General features: G+C 35.7%; 1 protein-coding gene across 19 annotated transcripts in view; it reads right to left on the reverse strand.

The window, feature by feature from the left end:
- Wnk1 (WNK lysine deficient protein kinase 1) overlaps positions 1 to 22,465 on the reverse strand; it is a 121,002-nt gene that overhangs the window by 52,629 nt on the left and 45,908 nt on the right. The window lies entirely within an intron of this gene.

Consider the following 22,465-nt stretch of genomic DNA (forward strand, 5'->3'; position numbering starts at 1 on the left):
TCCTTCTGCTCTGGGCTAGAATCTACCTATGAGCCCCCAAAGGTAACCTGATGTGGGATTCCCCTCTGTATGCTGTGATTACCATTAATGAATAAAGAAAGCTGGCTTGAGCATATACCAGGGCAGAACAGAGGTAGGCAGGGAAAACTAAACTGAGTGCTGGGAGAAGGAAGGCAGAGAGCTTGAAGAAGCCATGTAGCCCTGCTGGAGAAGACCCAGAACTTTACCCGGTAAGCCACAGCCTCGTGGCGATACACAGATTAATGGAGATGGATTAACTTAAAGTATGAGTTAGCCAGAAATACACTTAAGCTATTGGCCAAACAGTATTGCAAATAATATGTTTTTTGTGTGATTATTTTGGGGCTGAGAAGTCGGGAACAAACAAGTGGCCTCCTACAACAGTAACCTACCAGGCAACTTCACCAAATTCTTGCTTTCACAACTTTTTTCCTCATTGTTACAAGTGTCCTACCTGCTGATTACAATACACGCAGATTTGACAAAAAACAACCTCTTCTAATAAACACCTTAGTGCCCAGTAATCTTCTAGTGTCCTCTTGAACCACCTGCCCCATCTGAAAACTGCATAGAGTTCAAAGGTCAGCTTGAGTTACATGAGACCCTGTCTCAAAACAAAATGAATAAACTAATAAAAAGCATAAAGGGCAAAATAATCAGGCCCACATGAAATAAAAGTATTACAATTAGTTTAGAAGAAAACTCATTAGCCTACTCGTGAAACTAAATAGCATCACTGTGTGTCCTAGCTAGGGTTACTATCCCTGTAATGAAACACCATGACCAAAGCAATTTGGGGAGGAAAGGGTTTATTTGGCTTACACTTCCATAGTATTATCAAAGAAAGTCAGTAATAAAACAAGGCAGGAACCTACAGGCAGGAGCTGATGGATGCTGCTTACTGGTTTGGTCTTCCTTTCTTGCTCAGAAAAACCTTTTTTTGGTTTTTCAAGACAGGGTTTTTCTGTGAGTCTGTACTGGGACTTGCTCTGTAGACCAGGCTGTTCTCAAACTCAGGCATGTGCTACCACTACCCAGTCAGCCCACTTTCATATAAAACGAAGCCAACCAGCCCAAGGACAGTACCACCCACATGGGCTGAGCCCATGCCCATAAATCACTAATTTTAAAAATGTCCTAGTCTTGCCTACAGGCCCATCTTATGGAGTCATTTTCTTAACTGAGGTTCCTTCCTTTAAGATGACTTTAGCTTGTGTCGTGTTGACATAAAATTGTTCAGCACACAGTGATAGTTCAGGGTTTTCATGAAATATAAATTCTTTGGCCAGATGTGATGGCACATGCCTTTAATTCTAGCACTCTTAAGGCAGGGGCAAGTGGATTTCTAAATTAGAGGGCCATCCTGGAACTCACTGTGCAGGCTGGCTTCCTTATCTGTGGCTTCACTTTTCACTGCTTTAGTTATTTGCAATCAACTGTAGTCTGAAAATATTAATATTTGTTTTGATTCTGTTCAAGAAATGAACTTGTTAATACAATTTTTTATTTTCTATTAGTTATTATTGCTTATTTCCTGTTATGTCTAATTTACATATATTAAACTTTATTATAGGTGTACTAAATCTGTGAAAATGTATTATAAGATTCAGAATTATCACTGGTTTCAGGCATCCAATGGAATTATATACTGAGCAATTCAGTGTCAAAAAAATCATTAAACATAGAAATTAGATGCAGATTTGGTTAATTCTCATTAATTACCCATTGCATTCTTTCAAGCCCTGATTTGGAAAATTGTGCTCCTGATGCTAATTTTTCATAGCAGCTAACTGTGTAGTAGAGTGCCTTTAATCCCAGTACTCAAGAGGCAGAGGCAATGGATCTTGGTAAGTTTGAGACCAGCCTGGTCTACAAGAGCTAGTTCCAGGACAGACACCAAAGTTACAGAGAAACCTTGTCTCAGAAAAAAAACAAAAAAATCTATTCATTGTTCTTCATGTAATCATCCAACTTGACTAGGACCATTTGCTGAAAGATGCTCTCTTTTCTCCAATGTGCCCTTTAGTCTCTTTGTAAAAAATAGCAGGGATGGTAATACCTACAACAGTGTTTTGTCTTGAAATTTAGATGATGACCACAGTAATCTGTATATTGCTTTTGGTAGAATGGCCACTTTTATAATATCAATCCTACTAATTGGGTATGGGAAGTCTTTTACATCTTCAGTTGTCTTCTTCAGTGTCTTTAAGTTTTCATTGTATAAATTTTTCCCTTCCTTGATTAGATTTATTACAAAATTATTATTTGCATGCTACTATGAATAGGATTGTTACCCAGATTTCTTTCTTGATATTTTTGCTGCTGCTATTTAAGAAGGCTTCTGGATTTTGTTTTAAATTTGTATTCTGCTTCTCAAAAAAACAAAAAGTTTATATTCTCCTACTTTGCTGAATGTGTTTATCAGTAGCCAGAGTTTTCTGGTGGAAGCTTTAAAATCTTTTATGCATAGAATCATATCATCTGCAAATAAGAATACTTTTATTTCATCCTTTCCTATTTGTATCACTTGTTAACACCTTCACTTATCTTACTGCTCTAGCTAAGACTATACCATAGTAGCAGTGGGGAACGTAGACACTCTTGTCTTAATACTGATTTTAGTGGAAATGTTCTTCATATAATCCTAATAAAAAAATAATACTGCTTTTGTCAAAAGCTATTGTAATAGAGCAAGAGGGGTATTTCAAATTTAAGACTAAAGGAAATAAAAAACGGAAGTTGTAATTCAGTTGGTACGGTACTTGCTTAACACATATGAAGCCCTGGGTTGATCTTCAACACAGCATAAACTGAAACTAGGGTTGCATGACTAATCCTGCCACCCAGGTGGTAGAAGCAAGAGGATCAGATATTCAAGAGCATCATCAGTTACAAAGCAAGTTCAAGGTCATCCTATATTACATGAGACATTATATCAAAAAACAAAACAAAAAAACCCAAAAACACAAGTGCTGTGGCATTCAAGGAGTTGTGGACATACACACATACAATGAGTAAAATTGTAATTAAAAAATTAAGCAATTTTATGGATGACTTATACTAAAAGTTGATAGTAGAAAATTTGAGTTTTCTGTTTTATAGTGGCTTTTTGTTTTCTACAATAAAGCAATACAACATAAACTAAACTTTTAAATGTTAAGAAATACCTAAAAAAGTATTGGTAAGCAACTGTCTGAAACAGATTTTGGTATAACAGGTTGAATAGTTAGATTATGTATGAGAAGACAGTTCAAATGTTACAGAAAAATAACCAAACCAACAGAAAACTTAATGAGAAAAAATTGTGGCTCCATCCATAATACAGTATCTCAAGGAAATGTGTTTAAATTACTGGCAGCAACATACTAAACTAAGATGGCAAATATAGACTGACTTCCATATCAATATAGGAAGGACATAAGAAATTCTCCTAAACCTGCTTTCATCATTGATGATCCTAAATTGTCTTATTAGCCCTATTCATGCAAACATACACTCCATGTTTTTACACATTGTAATTTCTATCTACTAGCTAATAAAACAAATAGAAAATAAAGCAAAATCAGTAACTGTGTATAGCATCATCCTCAAATGTATTAATTTATACTAATATTAGTTATAATAATAATAATATAATAATATAACTCCAAGTTAGACACAGATGGATCCTTTTAAATGTAATAAAACATACCCAGAAGCTACTGTGGCCTTAACATATTGTAAATGGCAAGGTGGCCAATAAAACTGAGATATATTTTATTAACCCATCAGTTGATATTAAAAGATTAAGACTACTACCCACCTAGATATTGGGAAAGTAAATAAAAATCTTACCACCAGTCAAGATTATAAAAATGCCCAGAAAAGCCTTTAAAAAGTGTAAGAATGTATAAATTTAGTATTAACAGACAAAAAGTACATAGAATGAGTATGAAGCTCTTGAAAGTGACCTGTGACAGTAGGTAGGAATGTGCACAAAGCAAAGTTTTTGAGATGTGCACCACACACTTTTTGTTCTTAAGATATAAGAACTTAATAACTCATATTTTTAAAAGTTGGTCTAGATTATTCTAAAACATGGTTTTTGGCACCAGAAAGAACACAGTATTAGCAATTTGTTCTTGTGATAAAATTGCATTTTATTTCTTTTTAACGTGTATAATTTCAATAGAGATGAAGATTAACTTAAAAGCTCTACAACCCTGCAAAAGCAACCCCCTTTCTTTACTCTTCAACTTAATCCTACTCGGTCCTGTTCCAAATAGTAAAAGCAAATATATTTTCTACCTTTTCTACATAAAGTTAGAAAACACAAAACCAAAAAGAATACTAAGATAAAAACACTGGGTTACTCTTAAAGAAAAAAAATTAAGCTTTATTCACTAAAGACAAATACTTTTTTCACACCACTCATCAGAACCAGCAACTTAGCTTTAAACGTATTCTTGCCTTATTGTTTCAATTCACAGGTTCTATCTTTGGGCAATCGTGTCTCTATATATACACAGCTCCTGCAGACAAAGAGACTCTTCTTTAAGTGTCATAAAACTGTGCACTTTCTCATTCTGTTTTGAGACTGTTGTTACAAAGTCACTTCTGTAATATTTCATATACAGTATAAAAACAGTAATTTTTTTACTCCAAAGGCCATATATATCAAGAGATGATTAATTTTTTATCAAATATGTTGCTTTATTTGAACTAAAAATTTTTATAGACACTGGTTTCTTTAATTCTGTATGTTTACGGTTGTCAACTAATCTGCTGGAAACACAGAACTGAGTCATAGTATAGAATTCTTTGGCTCAATATTCAATTTCTTAAAACTGTCAGGAATTGTCTCAAAGCTTAAGTTTCAAATGTTAGGTTTCAAACATTTAATCTCTTGCTTGATAAAAGTAAAACTTGTCCTAACCAATCAGAATTGAGAAAAACATACTGCCTCACACAGAATAAACCACAGAACATTAAATAACTTCAGCAGTTTAAGTGAAACTTTCTATATATGTCATCAGGAAGGCTACGATATGCTCTACCCAGACTGGAAATTCTTACCTCATTTATACAATCCTTTTGAGAGCAGCAGCAGCAATGAGAATTTACAATAACAAATACTGAACAAAAATCTGTCTTCATAAAATCCATCAGAAAAGACAAAACAGATTTGTTAAGAGTTTAAAGAAAAATGAAAGGGAAAGCAGATAGAAATATAACAACTTAGCCCACAGCATAAAGAAGACAAATATAAAAGTCAGACTGGAGCATAGTTTCTTGTTGAATGGCCATGTTTCCCAACTGAACTTGCTTTACTCAGCCAACACTCTATTTAGATTGGCTCTGTGGATATAAACCACATGTTGAAAGACACGGCAACAATTTTGCTACTAGTAGTTTATTCTGCTTTTCCTACAATAGCAATACATTCCTTGGATAAGCAGGGAGACTTTTATTTGCTCAAAGCTCCACCTACTGCATCCAAAAGTTCTGCCTCCTTGATTCTGAAATCTACCTTGTAGGCTTTCCTGAATTAACACTAGATACCTACCTACTGAAACACCTCCTTCATAACAAACATGTTGAAATTATGCTTTATTTAAAAGTGGGGGGTGGGAGTGGAGATTGAGCTTAGGCAACAGAGCAAATTCAAGGTAAACATCAAGCAGAGGGACTGTCAGTTATCCAATTAACTCATACTTTCACTGGTTGTTTTCGTAAGGACCCAAGTTTGATGATATCCACCACCCACATGGCAGCTCACAACCATATGAAACTCCTGTTTGAGGGAATCAGATGTCTACTTCTGACCTCCATGGGCACCAGGTGCACAAGTAGTACACAGAAATAAAAGTAGGCAAAACACTCATGCACAGAAAGAAAGAAAGAAAGAAAGAAAGAAAGAAAGAAAGAAAGAAAGAAAGAAAGAAAGAAAGAAAGAAAGAAAGAGAAGAAGACAGTTGTTTTTTCTAAAGTATGCACAATAGCTCCTTTGTTTTATCAACTGAAAAAATAGTAATATTAGGGCTGGAGATATAGTTCAGTGGTAGAATGTTTGCTCAGCGTGCATGAAGACCTGAGATCAACTCCCATTGTGTGTGCAGGGGGGTAGTGATATAAAACTGCTTTCCACTCCCTCATAGCTTTAAAAAAAAAACAATAGTGAATTGGTATACAGAAGCAGTAAAGGTTTATATTTCTTTTCCCTCCTATTTATTAAAAGCCTTAACATGTGCATGAACCCAAATAAAAGCTACTTTGTATTTAAGTGTTGTTAAATTTTTCTTCATAGTATTAATACAGTTTTAAAAAAAAGCACTGTTTGTGGCATTGTAATAATGGGTAACAAAATAAAGCTGTATCCTTTGCAATGATGTAAGACTGAATCCCAAAGAGGACAGTACATGCCAAGGTTTCAATCACTGATAGATAGTAAGAGTTGGATGCTATTTGGTAGAAATACTTCTACTCTAGGGACAGTTAGGTTACTCAGTGGGCAAAACCACTTGCCACTGACTGAGCCTGGATCTGAGTTCAATCCATTAGAAGGAGAGTACAGACTCCTAAAAGTTGTCTTCTGACCTCTACAAACACTGTTGTGATGCATTCATTAGCCCCCCCCAACACAAAATACATACAACTACAACAAACAATAACAACAAAAAATCACTTCTCTTCTAAAGGGTAGAAATGCACTGATTCTAACATGCTATCTCAAAATAGCTACCAATAATTTCTGGTTCAATATTTATTACTACTAAGCAAGTAGTCAGGTGGTGGGCAGAAGTATAGTAGTTCTTTTAACTTACACTTACAAGGAAGATTACTTAAGGCTATGCTTGGCTACCTCAAAGAGATTAAAAAAAAATGCCTTTTCCAGCAGGGCAGTTGGGGCGCATGCCTTTAATCCAGCACTCAGGGAGGCAGAGGCAGGCGGATCTCTGTGAGTTCAAGGCCAGCCTGGTCTACGTGAGCTAGTTCCAGGATAGGCTCTAAAACGTAAGCGAAATCCTGTCTCAAAAAACCAGATAGGTAGGTAGGTAGGCAGGCAGGCAGGCAGGCAGGCAGGCAGGCAGGCAGGCAGGCAGGCAGGCAGACAGGCAGGCAGGCAGGCAGACAGACAGACAGACAGACAGACAGACAGGCCGGCCTTTTCCATACTTTTGTACTTCTTTAAGATATGATTATTGTGGCTAGAGAGATGGCTCAGCAACTGGGAGCACTGGCTGCTCTTCCAGAGGACCCGGATTCAATTCCCAGTACCCATATGGCAGCTCACAACTGTCTATAGCTCCTATTCCAGGGAATCCAACACCCTTACACAGACATACATGCAGACAAAACATCAATGCACTAAAGATAAAAATAAACTAAAAAAAAAGATATGAGTATTAAGAACAAACTAAACTGGTGTAGCTTTTTTGGTTATTGTTGACAACAGTTTGATATAGGCACAAACTTCTAGATTCTGTGAAAATAAACCTTTTCTGGGCTTGCTTCAGCAACACATACTAAAATTGGAGTGACAAAGTCATATATTAAAATGGCTCCTGTACAAGGATGACATACTAACTTGTGGTGCATTCCTATTTCTTGGGAAAAAAGGAAAATCTTTCCTACAAATTAAAAGTTTCCAATATCTATAATAATACACTTACATTCAAGGAATGGAAACGAGTCCATGGTAAATTGACCTTAACTTAAAGACATGAATTTGGTGGTCAAAATTTCAATGCAAAAGATATAAAGCAGTGATTGGGGAAGGTAACAGCATAAAAATCTCATTTTATTTGGCCAGAAATGTTAAGCTATTGGAGGAGTAAGAGGGTACAACAGAACTGTTTACCACCTGTTTAAACAAACAAACTACTTATCTGTTTTTCAAGAACTCACAGACAGAAGTAGCTATTATATAAACCACACCAGTCATTAATAACTTTTGTATTTTTTATATTTTATATCTTCCTAAAAGATTATTTAAGCTTAACGTACTTAAAATATATTCCCTTTCCCTGAAAAGCTGTTTTAGTGTTTAAATCCTATAGCACAACAACTTGCATATAAAGGAAATAGGAACCAGGACTTTTATTAAAGAACTGTAGTTTTTATAATTGTATACTTAAATTGGTATTTTTCAAATATCAATAAACTACGTTTGGGTTTTTTTTTTTTGTCAGTTAGGTATATCTGGTTTCTACAAGGAAGGCTGAACTCATGCTGATTTGCTTTTAAATGTGGGACAACTAAATCTAAAATTTATTTTTGAAATTTACAACATCAATTTCTGTACAGAATTTACTATTTTTAAATAAAGTCATGATCAATGTGTGCTTCTGTACTTCTCACTCTCTTCTTTCAACTGGTAAAGTCTTTTCAGGGGGTTGATTCTAAAGTTATATGTACAAAAGGCACCACAGACATTTATCTGGGTGGTGAGGCTGCAAAAATCTTCATTTATGCCAAAGTATCAATGGAGTTGCTCTATTTTCTTCTATTGTATTTAGTACTGCATTTCTCACCATAAACATATTCCATTGCATCTTTTATATTTTTGAACATTCATAAATAAATTATTAATCCAAGGTGGATCACTGAATGTCTAGTTCAACAAGTGCTAATGCATTAACTTGAGCACCTAGAACAGTCTATGTTCTAATAGGTAATGGCCCAATTAATGGTAGAGTCAAAACTAGAATCCAAATATTCCAGTGTCAAACTCAATGTTATTTCTACTACATGCTTTCTACTTAACCTCTATCTACCCTTATTTCCCCAGTAGGTTAAATTGATTACTTGTTCAGTGAATGCTTAAAATGTGTTTCCATCAGCATTTTTTTTTCCAGTCAAGTTTGTGAGAATGCAAGCCTTTAATCGCAGTGCTTGGGAAGCACAGGCATGTGGATCTCTGCATTTTAGGCCAGTCATGGCCACACAGAGAAACCAATCAACCAACTAAATAAATAAAGATAATACTTTTTATATGATGCTCCTTCTACTATGAAAGACATTCTCTTTTGTTCTTAATAAAACAGCTCCCAATCTGACTCAATAATTAATAATAATAATAAACAATAATACCCACCTACCCAGTAAGTTCAGTCAAATGCATTATTTGCTCGCTGTATATTTAATGTATTATTTTTACTGAGAAAACATTTCCTCTTCCCCTTCTTGTTTAGTTATTTACATCTCGTGATTCTTTAAAGGTACACCTTAAACCATATATATCAGTAAAAAAAAAAAAAGGCAACAATTATGAAGTAGTATTTCTACTCTCTTAACACCTAGCATGAAATTCAGTATTATTGAAATATGCTTAAATAAAAACACCATCTTTATAGACTGTTAGTTTTTAATTCTGTCTACTGCATTGGAAATTAAAGACTGATATTCAGGATTTGCTGAGGAATTCTGAAGAATTTTACAATTTTTTTAACACTTCCCCCCAAGAAGAATGATACTCTAAACTGTTACTTTTAAATTTAGAATCACCGGAGAGTAACAGAACGTCTCTGAAAGTCAAACAGAATGTTAGATACAACTTACGTTATCTTTTCACTTATAATCCACATTTATAAAAGGACAAAATTTAATCATTTCAGCTAAGTTCATATTTTTTCTAATATAGCACAAAAAAGTCTAACTGCTAAAAGAAATACAATTTTCTTAACTTTAAAAACTATCTAATCAAGAATTGGTGTTGTTTCTGTAAAAAGAGTGAACTGTAACCTGTTATATAAAAGGTAGAAGGAATTTTAACCTAATGGCTTTAATTCTGTTTTTTCCATACAAGGTGTACAAGTCTTGCAATCCAAAGGCTAATGGAATCAGTTCCAAAGTTAAATTACACAAACAAAGTAATTAAAAAAATCCCCATTATTTTTAACTTGGTTGTTAAAGGACTGGATTCAGCCAGATTCTTGTTGGTATGAACCATTAGTTTACAGGTATTTGAACATACCATATAATTCCATTGGAAAACAAGCCTCTTCAAATGCTCTACCAAATTGAGTTGGCTCTATTAAAGGAAATTAGCTTCCCTCATGATTCCCTGAGGCTCATTACTCTGGATACATGAAAGTCAAGATATTGCTCCAGCCTCAAATGCACTATCCTTCATATAAACATTGATGCTGTAGTGCACTAAACTTTTAAATTCTTTTAATAGCATACAAAACTTGTGTTGCTTTTTCTTCCTCCATACTGAAGACTGAACCTATGGCCAAGTATATGCTAGATAAGTGTTCTATTGCTGAGCTATATTCCCATACCAATTTTTAAATTTTTTACTTTGAGATGGTCTCACAAAGTTCTAAGTTCACTCTATAGTTCAAGCAGAGCTTAAACTTTCAATCCTACTACTTTAGCCTCCCATAGCTGGATTAATATAATACCCTTACTTGGATCTTCTCAATTCTAAAGGCACATGATATATAACTACGCAGTTTTTCTATGCTGCCACAAGAACCTAGACTTTTATGAAAGAATCCCCAAAGTGCAGTTTGGGGATCTTATGTACAAACTTGTGTTATCTATAGTCTGTAAGTTTTTTTTTTATTCATGGAATTATTGTTGGTTTTGATTTTGGTTTTTTGAGACAGGGTCTTTCTAGGTAGCCTGGTTTTCCTGGAACTTGCTCTGCAGACCTCAAACTCAGAGATCTGCCTGCTTCTGCCTCCTGAGCACTGGAACTAAAAGTGTGTACTGGGATTAAAGGTATGTGCCACCACTACCTTGGCTAGAGACTTTTTTTTAATACCTAGAGAAAAAAGTTTTAAAAGAACAAGCAAAGGACAAAAATGTTACTATCTATCTGTATGTTTTGTTTTTGAACTAAATATCACTCCTTCATGACATTAAGAAAAATGGTTAAAACTTTCAAGTCTGTCTTACCTGTGAAATGAAGATATTATCTATCATAATACTAAAATTAGACTGAAATAGTATATTTAACGTATTTTGCAAGGCAACTGACAAAATTTTAAATATCAACTCCTACCCAATTTAAAGTTGGCTTCATGTGAATGAAGTTTGTTAAACATATTTAATACAATTTGTGTCTAAACATCATTGACAACTAATTTCACAACTACTCATATGACAGTAATATTAGTAACAACAGCAATAGCCAGCAAGTGCTGGTTGACAAGTATATAATTAAGACAATGATGACGACTACTAGTACTACTACTACTTCTTCTTTAAAGTTGTGTGTTCTTTTTAAAAAATTTATTTATTATGTATACAGTGCATGGATACATAATATACATATATGTACTATATGTATACCTGCAGGTCAGTAGAGGGCACCAATCTCATTACAGATATTGTGAGCCACCATGTGGTTGCTGGGAATTGAACTCAGGTCCTCTGGAAGAGCAGCCAGTGTGCTTAACCTCTGAGCCATCTCTCCAGCCCTGTAAAGTTGTATGTTCTTTCTCAATTAATACTTTAGGCTCAGAGGAATTTAAAAACTTACAGCTAAGTTCACAGTTCACAGCTAGGAAGCATTTCTGGGATCTGAATTCAAGCAGATCAAACTCCAAACTGTATCTACTCACTCCTTATATGTACTCATGTATTTATTTCACTAATATTGGCTGAGTATTTGCAACTTTTAAACTGCTGCATTACTGATTGATAGTCTTTAATTCTATACTGTCAATTCCTATTATCTGAAAATACTGCCTTATTTTTTACTGATATCCATTCTTTATCATAAGAATAATGCCGGGCGGTGGTGGCGCACGCCTTTAATCCCAGCACTCGGGAGGCAGAGGCAGGCGGATCTCTGGGAGTTCGAGGCCAGCCTGGTCTACAGAGCTAGTTCCAGGACAGACACCAAAACCACAGGGAAACCCTGTCTCGAAAAACAAAAAAAACAAAAAAAAAAAAAGAATAATAAAGGGCCCGTGTCTTGTTACTTTTCTAAAGAACTGCTTGTGTTTGAGGCAACAAATGCATAGACAATACAATATACTGTATTTCAATGCGGCTTATTTTAATAGTGATCCTTGTTACATATATATATGTATATATATATCATAAGATTATTGTATTCAAATTAGGGAATTAAATTTAAAAAGTGAGGTTGTGATAATAGCCATGAAAAATAAAAAGATCAAATTAAAATATGTGTTTTAAGAACTCTTTTTTTAGATAGGTTAGTCAGAGAAAGTCTCCCAAAGAATATTAACATTAAAAGAAAGATTTGGATGAATTATAGCCATGATACACAAAGTGTATTATCAGTGCATTTATTTCTCTATTAAACCAGTCTGTACTTACTACTTTCATATCAGTACAGGTTAAAATGCCCTCATATCATAAATGACACTATAATATTCATTAATTCAATATAACATTTGATTTAAGCTGGATCTCTAAGATCAGAATTCTTTTTTTTTTTAATTTATTGGTGCTTTGACTGTATGTATGTCTGTGTAGGGGTGTTAGATCTTGGAGTTACAGACAGTTGTTATCTGCCATGTGGGTGCTGGGAATTGAACCCGGATTCTCTGAAGAGCAATCAGTGCTCTTAACTGCTGAGCCATCTCTCCAGCCCCCAGAATTCTCCTGATGTGTCATTGTTTAATGATCACCTTGGATTTCACAATCTCTTATAAGCAACGGATAAATAGTATTTACTGTTCTTCCAAACCATGGGTAAAGGAAGAATTTAACTATAAATTCAAATGTCAATTGAATATGCAGACCATTAAAGTATCTATCTTGTTCAGTGCTGTAACTATTAAACAGCTAAGTAACTGTGCAAACAGAAAAAAACTCTTGTATACTTAGGAAAAAAGGAACTTGTTCTTGAGAGGCATAGGCATTGAAGATGGAATAGTTAATATCAAAACAGAACACAGAACAGGTAGCAATGCTACTGGTAAAGAGTGCCAGCAAGACTGAAGAAATGGCTGTGTGATTAAAAGCACATGATGCTTTTCCAGAGGCCCCAGGTTTGATTCCCAGTCCCCACATGGTGGCTCCCAACACTCTCTACTCTAGCTCCAGGGAATCTGAAGCCTTCTTTTTGCCTCCCTGGGCACCAGGCACATATGTGATGCACAGAAAAACATACAAGCAAAATGCTCATGCACATAAAAGTAAAAAACCAAACAGTCAAACAAAAAGAACCAAAAAACGAGTGACAAGTAGAGTAGGATGTTGGTTCATTTCTTCAAGTAAGATTATCTTCTCAGAATAGTCTTCCCCAGGGAAGAGCACTGCATCGCACTACATCCCATCCCATCCTGCAATTGGTTATTCAGTACCAAGGAGTCAGTCCTAAGACCATATACATACAGGGAACAGTATGTGGACCAAGCAGCTGTATTTAGGAATTTGAATATATGTGCATATATTCATGACAGAGATATTTGAGAGATAGCAAGGAGTAAATGGGAAGGGTGGAAGGAGGAAAAAGGGGGGAAAATTGTATAAATATATTAGAAATTTTAAAATATGATATAAAAATTACCTTCTCAGAGCAAATTCTTAGTTTAAATATACTTTCTCAGGAATAGTAACTTTGACTCTCCCAAGAAGAGTAAAATTCCCTAACTTCATTATGTCTATACTATCTATTTGGTTTAGTGAATGGACTATTTTAATATGCCCATTGTTCCTACTATACTATAAAATTTCTGTAGACTATTAAAGCATCTCTCTTGCTCATCGCTATGTCCACAACTTAGCACACAGATGATGCAAAAAGGAGGTAGAGTGTCTGTCTAGCATGAAAGCCTGAGTTTGATCCCCAGCACAATGACAGCACACATCATCCTAGCACTCAGGAGTTGAAAGCAAGAGGTCAAGGTCATCTTTGACTACAATTCAAGTTTAATGACAACATGTCTCCAAAATCTGGAGAAGGTAAGACTAGGTGTGGTGATACACACCTTTAACCTAGGACTTGGGAGGCAGACATAGGCAGATCTGTTAGTTTATGTTAGTCTAGTCTACAAATTGAGTCCAGGGTAGCCTTGTCTCAAAGAGAGAGGAGAGAGAGATGGGGGAGAAAGACAGAGGAAGAGGAGGAGGAGGAAGAGAAACAACGTTATACAATTAATTATGGGAATTAAAATGAAAAGCCAGACACTGTAGCTTGCATCTGTAGTCTCAGCACTTTAGAAGCTAAGGCAGGATTGCTCAGAAGGATTGCTGAGTCTGAATCAGCCTGGAAGACATAGGAAGACTCTGTCTCAAAAGACAAAGCAACAAAGAAACTTATAACTACAGTTCATGGGTACAATTGAACAAGATTCTGGAATAGAAAAATCTGGCCTAGGAAGGTAAGTCCAAGACTCTTTGTAATCAATCAATGCCAAATATATAGAAGGCCCTTGGAGGTATCTTACCAATTACTGTTAGGTAGAATATATAACAGACCTCGACTAGAAACTAGAGACTGGTGCGTGTGTGGTGTTAGTTAAGAAATTATAACCTTTTTGAATGGATAACCAAACATCAACATGTTTCCTTAATAAGCATGTAGTAGGTAAGCTGAGTATATTAGCATTTTTAAATTAGTTAAATCTATATCCAAGGTAGATTTGCAAGAAAGAATGCTATATCAATCTTGTTTCACAATAGTAACTGTTGTTTAAATAATTACATAAAATCATTGCTTAATTATTTAAATGACTTATAAATACCCCACATTAATATCAGAGCCTCAAATATAAGCAATCTTCCATTAAAGCAACAAAAGACACAGTCCCCTTTGACACTTCACTGGAACTCATAAAATAAAAATGGATTAGTTAAAAATAAGACAGCATGTCCAAATATATGAATGAACAGTGCAGAATACTAAAGATACTTTAGAACTAGACCTGTAAAGACCAGAAGAAAAACAAAACATAGATTAATGTCACCAGTAGTATGCTCTGAATTAAGGATTTTGACACGGTACCAGTCAATTTACTTTGTAAACTTTAATTTTTGAGACAAGGTCTCCACAGGAATGTTAAATCCTAAAACAGCTTGACAAGATGTTATCTTAAATAGAAAGACAATGACAAAACAGCAGAGCAATTTCCTTTTCCAATAAGGCATACAAGCTTCCCTTTCTTAAGAAACTGGTTTTAGAAAAATATCTCGAAATGTGTGGGTTATCAAATGAAATATGATTTGCTCTTGCCCTCAGAAAACTAAGTGAAGATAGGCTAAAAATTATGAGGAAATGTTGCTAGGCAAAATCGCACAGTCCCTACCCCACAACACAGAAAGCAATTTAAACTTGCTATTCAAAAATTACAATTTTGAGATTTCAGAATCTATATAGTAGCAAGAGAATGGACAAAGGTTTCAGATGTCACCTACCCTTGGAATTTTCACTGTTAAAGTTAGTTTTCTACTTTATCTGTATTAGTTTCCCTCATTCTACACTTTTTTCTATATCTATATATTGTTTTTATTTGTATGTCAGCTTCTATTTATTGCAATTTAACTTCATTTTAATAGGATAAAATAATTCCAAGAGTCATTTTAAATTTAATTTCTCCTTTGGACAATAATTCTCACAAATTAGCATAGTATCTTATCTAACTTAACTACAACTGGGATTCTTTAATTTAATTTTTTTATTTATTTAGGTAATGAGTGCACAAAATGTAACTTAATAAAAGGAATCTTTCACAAGGAAAGGACAATGTGAAAGGAACTAAGAAATAAACTAAATAAACAAATGAAAAAATAAACCCGCTGCTTATTGATGCATCTAGTTTGTGACATTTCTATTACAGCTGCTCAAAAGATTAGAACATTGGGGGCTAGAGAGACAGCTCAGTGGTTAAGGGCACTGGTTGTTCTTCCAGAGTTTATTTCCCAGCAACTACTTAGTGGCTCACAACCATCTATAATAAAGGAATCTGATGCTCCCTTCTGGCATAAAGGTGTATGTGCAGATAGAGCACTCATAAAATAAATAAATCTGGGAGGAAGGGAGGGAAGGAGGGAGGGAGGGAGGGAGGAAGGTCAGCTTGGTCTACAAAGTGAGTTCCAGGACAGCCAAGACTGTTACACTGAGAAATCCTGTCTCAAAAAACAAGCAAACAAACAACAGCATTGTTTTTGATCCCTCTCCAGGAATAAAGCTATAGATTCAAGCAGTTTAACAACAAAAGGAAGAAAAAAAGAGAGAGAGAACTAAAGGAAACCAAAAGCTGCTCAATATTAGGTAATGAAATATTATTCAACTATAAAAAGCAGAAAGTACTTATATGTTACCACATGGATGAACCATGAAAACATTATGCTAAGTGAGTAAAACAATACTGACATTAAATGTTCCAAGAAAGTAAAATCTAACTTGGATTGGATGATAGAGGAAAAGGAGGTGACTGATAGTACACATGGGGTTTCTTTTGGAGAATGGTGAAAAAGTACTGGAATCTGGTGATGGATACACCAGGAATGTAACAGAAACTACACCTATTTACTTTAACTTCAACATAAATTCATATTTGCTCAATCCCCCGCCCCCCTAAAAACAGAAGGTTCTCTGTAGCTTTGGGGCCTGTCCTGGAACAATCTGTTCAAAAACTGAAAACAGACTGATTGCTTTAATTACCAAGAAATAGTTATAATAGTCTGAGTTCTATTAAACTTAAAAGTCTTATTTCATTTAAGAAAGAGTATTTTATTCTCAACTCAGCTGAATTTTACAATTAATAAAGATATTAAAATGATGGCTCAACTCCAGAAGACTGTCTGGAAATTTTTAGAATTAATAATTTACATAATAATTTGCTTTTACATGTTTCACATGTATAAGCCAGGCATCATTTTATATACCTACAATTCCAAAAGGCAGACAGAAGCAGGAAGACTAAACATTTAAGGTCAGTTTTTCAAAAAACTAGAAAGATCTTTCTGCAAATATACAGGATCCTAATAAAAAAAATCTTTTTTAAATTATGATTATGTACAGACCTCTTCAGGTAAATTTTGTAAAACAAATTCTAGTGGTGTATTTAGACTAAATTATTAACTAACTTCTTTTGTTAAAAGCATGGGGGTAAGTATACTAAATTTTGTGAATCATAAAATCTCTGCCATTACAGTAAGAAAAGTCACTAATATGAAAGTCAATACAGTTTTATTTCAACCTTGTAGGTTTTAGGAATCTGGGTCCTCTGTGTAAGATATTAGTTATGAGTCTTTTCTGTCAGATACTCAATTTATACTCAAATTGTTTTATCTTCCCATTCTAGTAAAACTTTTATGTAAATGTGTTAATACCACTCCTCAAGTTACACTTTTGTTCACACAAAGGCCCCCTCCTTACTGCAATCCAGGAATATGATGGCTTGGAGCAATGACCCTTCCCCCTTCATTTCCTGTGTGCCAATTCTTTTAAGACTGTCTAATTGAGGGCTGGAGAGATGGCTCAGCGGTTAAGAGCATTGCCTGCTCTTCCAAGGGTCCTGAGTTCAATTCCCAGCAACCACATGGTGGCTCACAACCATCTATGAGATCTGGTGCCCTCCTCTGGCCTGTAGGCATACATGTAGACAGAATATTGTATACATAATAAATAAATAAATGAATAAATAAATAAATAAATAAATTTAAAAAAAAAGACTGTCTAATTGAGGGGCTCAGAGGTTAAGAGCAATCAATGGCTGCTCTTCCAGAGGTCCTGAGTTCAGTTCCCAGCAACCACATAGTGACTCATAACCATCTATAATGAGATCTGGTGTTCTCTTCTGGTGGGCAGGGTACAGAAAGAACACTGTATCACCCCTCCCCCCAAAAGACTGTCTAATTGGGGCTGGAGAGATGGCTCAGTGGTTAAGAGCATTGCCTGCTCTTCCAAAGGTCCTGAGTTCAATTCCCGCAACCACATGGTGGCTCACAACCATCTGGAATGAGGTCTGGTGCCCTCTTCTGGCCTGCAGACATACACACAGACAGAATATTGTATAAATAAATAAATAAATATTTTAAAAAAAAAGACTGTCTAATTGAATTAAGACTAAGATAAAGACAAAGTCATCACCTGAATTAGAATAAAAGCCAAGTGCACTTACTTACTGTCCAACAGATCTTCTCTTGCTCAAAAGTAAAGTTTGCTCTGTGTAGACACTTCAGTTGGAGTTGTGATCTTTTTCTTTGCAATCCTAAACTTATTTCTTGGTGTGGGAGTGTCATATCAATCTGTTCATTTCATTGGTTAAGCAATAAAGAAACTGCTTGGCCCTGATAGGTTAAAACATAGGTGGGAGGAGTAAACAGAACAGAATGCTGGGAGGAAGAGGAAGTGAGCGCAGAGATGCCATGCTCCCCGCTCCCGGGCAGACACAGCGATGAAGCTCCGACCCAGGATGGACGTAGGCTAGAATCTTCACGGTAAGACCGGTGCTACAAAGTTTATTAGAAATGGGTTGATCGGGATATCAGAATTAGCCAGTAAGGGCTGGAGCTAATGGGCCAAGCAGTGTTTAAAAGAATACAGTTTGCATGTTGTTATTTCGGGGCATAAGCTAGCCAGGCGGCCGGGGTGCTGGAGACGCAGCCCTGCCGCTCATATTACAATTTCTAATATAATGGATGAACAACCAGTGCTCTTCACTACTGGGCCATCTATCTATCTCTCCAGTGCCCTACTTTCTATTTTTATGTACAGAGTATGTGCATATGTGTCCCCATCCCATTTTGTTTTACTAGGGTTTCTTAACAAGAACTGGGTGAAAGACTATTTACAAGAGCAAGAGTTCTCTTCAATGGTTATACAGCTGTAAAAAAATGTCTCTGCCTTCCCTAGTGACTATTTACAGTCTATAAATAAGATACTCAGGGAAGGGAGACAACAGACGGAAAAGCTGTGAGTTGCTAGCTGGAACCTTGTCGGTAGGCCATGTGTCTCATGATAAAATATAAAATAATGGAAATGGGTCAATTCTAGATGTAAGAGCTAGCTAGCAATACGCTTAAGCTATTGGCCAAACAGTACTGCAAAAAAACAAAACAAAACAAAACAAAACCAAAAAAAAAAAAACCTCAGGGAAGGTGGGGGCTCCTAAATCCCTTCCTCTTAGCTACTGTAAATCCTCAGGAAGAGACAGGATATTGGCTAACATAACTGCAGCAGAATCAATAATGCTAATGTGTAGACATTAACATGCTCCAAAAACGTAGTTCCACCTCCCTCAAGTACTTCCTTCTGTTTTTAAATTCTATTTCCTCTTATAAGTTATAAGGTTGTCCCAATTATGGCTGAGCATTCAACATACCCTTGTTCTTATAACAATGATCAATTAGAAACCTCAGAAATTACCAATGGCCATTGTAAAAATACACTTTTCTAAAATGGTCGTTTATTTTCTTAACTGTTAAGTATAAAGAGCTCAATTTTAACTTTAATAAGACAAAACAAAAAGCATAATCATCTTGATTCCATACTTCCACATGTTCAGTCATTTCCCCCTATTAGCCGCTAATGTAATAATGATATACAATAATAATGATCATATCCCATTTTCCCCCTTCTCCCTACATTACAGGTTAGGCAGGAACTCATAATCTTGACTCAGCACTCAGGACACAGATCTGTAGGATATGATGCTTACTCTGCTGGTCTGTCTTTGGTCTGATACTAGTTTGCTGTGTCCCTTCTCTCCCCTTTGAGATAAGGATGTTTATTTGGCCCCATTGCATATTGGAAATATTCATCTTGGGTTTTTTTTATTGCTTAAATAAAATGTAATAAGCCATGTTTATTATTTTGTATGCAAGTGTGTGTGTATATACACAAGAACCATAAAATGCCCATAGAGGTCACAAAATAACTTGCCAGAACTGGTTCTCTCATTTCACCCAATCGGTCATGGGGACTTGAACTCAGATCCTCAGGCTTGTTGGCAGGTATTTTTATCTGCTAAGCCATGCCCCAACTCCTCAGTTTTGAGAGTGTAAGGAACTTGAGTTTCATTAAAAGTTGGGCTTTTAAACAGTGTTGGAACTATAAGACTAGGAGTTTTGAAGTTGGACTGAATGCATTTTGTATTATGGTATGGCCATGAACATATGGGAACAAGGAGAGGACTTTTGATGATATAACCGATATATATTAAGATTTTCCTATACTATCCTGCTGTGTGAACTCTCATCCCATAGATCTTTAATTTCCTGGGAGGAATGCCTTTACATGCAGCAGGCAAGAAGTATTCTCCTTGCTCTTTGGCAATGCAGCTTAGCACATTCAAAGGCATTATGCAAACATATCCCATTCGCCATGAAACCTGTATCCTGAGCCTACAATGATGAGAAATGCTCATTGTTTTTCTATTCCTGCTTTGAGCTAATTCTGAGCCACCTAAAATAAAAGCTACACAGCATTGCCTAAAGTCCCCTGGTTCTGTTGACTGTCATAATTCCTTGGTAACAGTCTCTTGCAAGTTGTGATATGATGGTTTGCACCGTCTACTTGACAAGATCTAGAATAACCTTGGAGACAAACCTCTAGGAATATATGTGAGGAATTATACTGATTAGGTATAATTAATACTGAACTGGGAAGGCCTACTCTAAATATGGGTGACACCACTTCCTGGGATATGGTACTAGACTGCATACAAAGGAGAAAGCTAGTTTAGCACCAGTGTTCATCTATCTCTGCTTCCTGGCTATAGATGGTGAACAAATGCTTCAAAAACCCTGCCATGATGGACTGTATTCTTGAAATGAGAGACAAAATAAACCTTTTCTCCCTTGAGTTGCTTTTGTCCAGTACTACTGTCACAGTAACAGACAAGTAACTGATAATGATGTCCTTATTTGGAAATAGGATTGTTACAAAGATTAAATCCAGCAAAGTGAATTTAAAATTGTTTTATCATGTATTAATGTAACTGTTTAGTTTTAGAGGGATGCCACAGAAAAAAAACACAAGTTCAATGAAACATTTATTTTCTCAAAGTTCTAGAGGCCAGCAGTTCTAACCTTCAGTTTCAGCATGCTCAAATGCCTTCTAAAATATGTGGGGAAAACCCTTTTTTTCTTCGTAGCTTACAGTGATTTGTCCTCAGTGTTCTTTGGCTTGTAGCCACAGTAAAAACAGAAATCTCTTTCTCTGACATCACATGGGATATCACAAATACTCTATAGTATATACATCAGTTCTTACAAAGATACCTGTCACTGGGTTAAGGTAGGTTTAAAAACCAGCCAACATGTATACATTTGGTGAAGTATGATATTCTATGTGATAAATTATTTAATTCACTTATGTAACAAGGCATACAGCTCAATAAAATAAGAATTGGGTTTGAAGGGTGGGGAGATGTCTCAGCTGTTAAGAGCACTACCTTCTTTTCTAGAGGACCAGAGTTAAAGCCCCAGCACCCACTTGGGAGCTAACAATTGTCTCTAATTCCAGGTCCAAGGGGACCCGATGCCCTCTACATGCTGGCAAAACACCCATACATATAAAGAAAAAAGGGAAGGGTAGGGAGAGGAGGGCAGGGGAGGGGAGGGGAGAAAAGGGAAGGAAGATACAGTCATATGGAAAACAAATGAGTTGAATTAAATGGTTGTTAGGAGTTAGAATACTAGCCAATAATTCTACTCCTACACAAAAACCAGATGGCCAATCAAATTCTTGTACATGAATATTCACAGTAGGTCTATTCACAATACCCCAAAAGGTTAAACAAACTAAATATCCACCAACAGATTAATGCTAAACCAACTACACTGTATATATACAATAGAATATCACCTCTTAAAAGTAATGGCCCTATGCCTACTATGTACAAAGCTAGAGGGGTTCTATTATGAACACTATGACCCTCAAAAAGAAACAAGGATGGGAATATAATTCATGAACTTTAAAAACATACTGGAAGAAGCTAGTCACAAAAGACCACACATTATTTCCTACATATAAATTATCCAGAAAGGTCTATAGAAACAGACTATAACTCTTGTTTTTTTTATGCAAAAAAAAATTTCCTAATTAACATTGGTACACACATACATATATATAAAATATCAATCAATCAATAAAATTCTCTAAAATTTTATAAAAACAATCAGCACAAAACAGAATAACTTGCAAAGAAATTTCATTGCAAATGACCTTTTAAAGACTACCAAAGAGCTGGGTGGTAGTAGTGCACACCTTTAATCATAGCATTTAGGAGACACAGGCAGGCAGATCTTTGTGAGTTCAAGGCCAGCCTGGTCTACAGGATGAGTTCCAAGACAGCCAGGGTGGTTAAACAGAGAAATCCTACCTCAAAAAATGAGAGAAAGAAAGAAGGAGTGCAATAGAAAAGGGGAGGGAGATGAGGGGGAGTGAAAGGGTGGAGGGAGAGAGGGAGAGGGAGAAAGACAGCAAGAGTGAAAATACAGCAGTAACTACAGTGGGAAAGTGAACCTGCTATTTTGTGTTCTGAACCCATCACAATATCTAACATTTTCTCTGAAAGAAAAC

Source organism: Microtus ochrogaster, unplaced genomic scaffold (genome assembly GCF_000317375.1).
Source record: "Microtus ochrogaster isolate Prairie Vole_2 unplaced genomic scaffold, MicOch1.0 UNK1, whole genome shotgun sequence".
Taxonomy (NCBI): Eukaryota; Metazoa; Chordata; class Mammalia; order Rodentia; family Cricetidae; genus Microtus; species Microtus ochrogaster.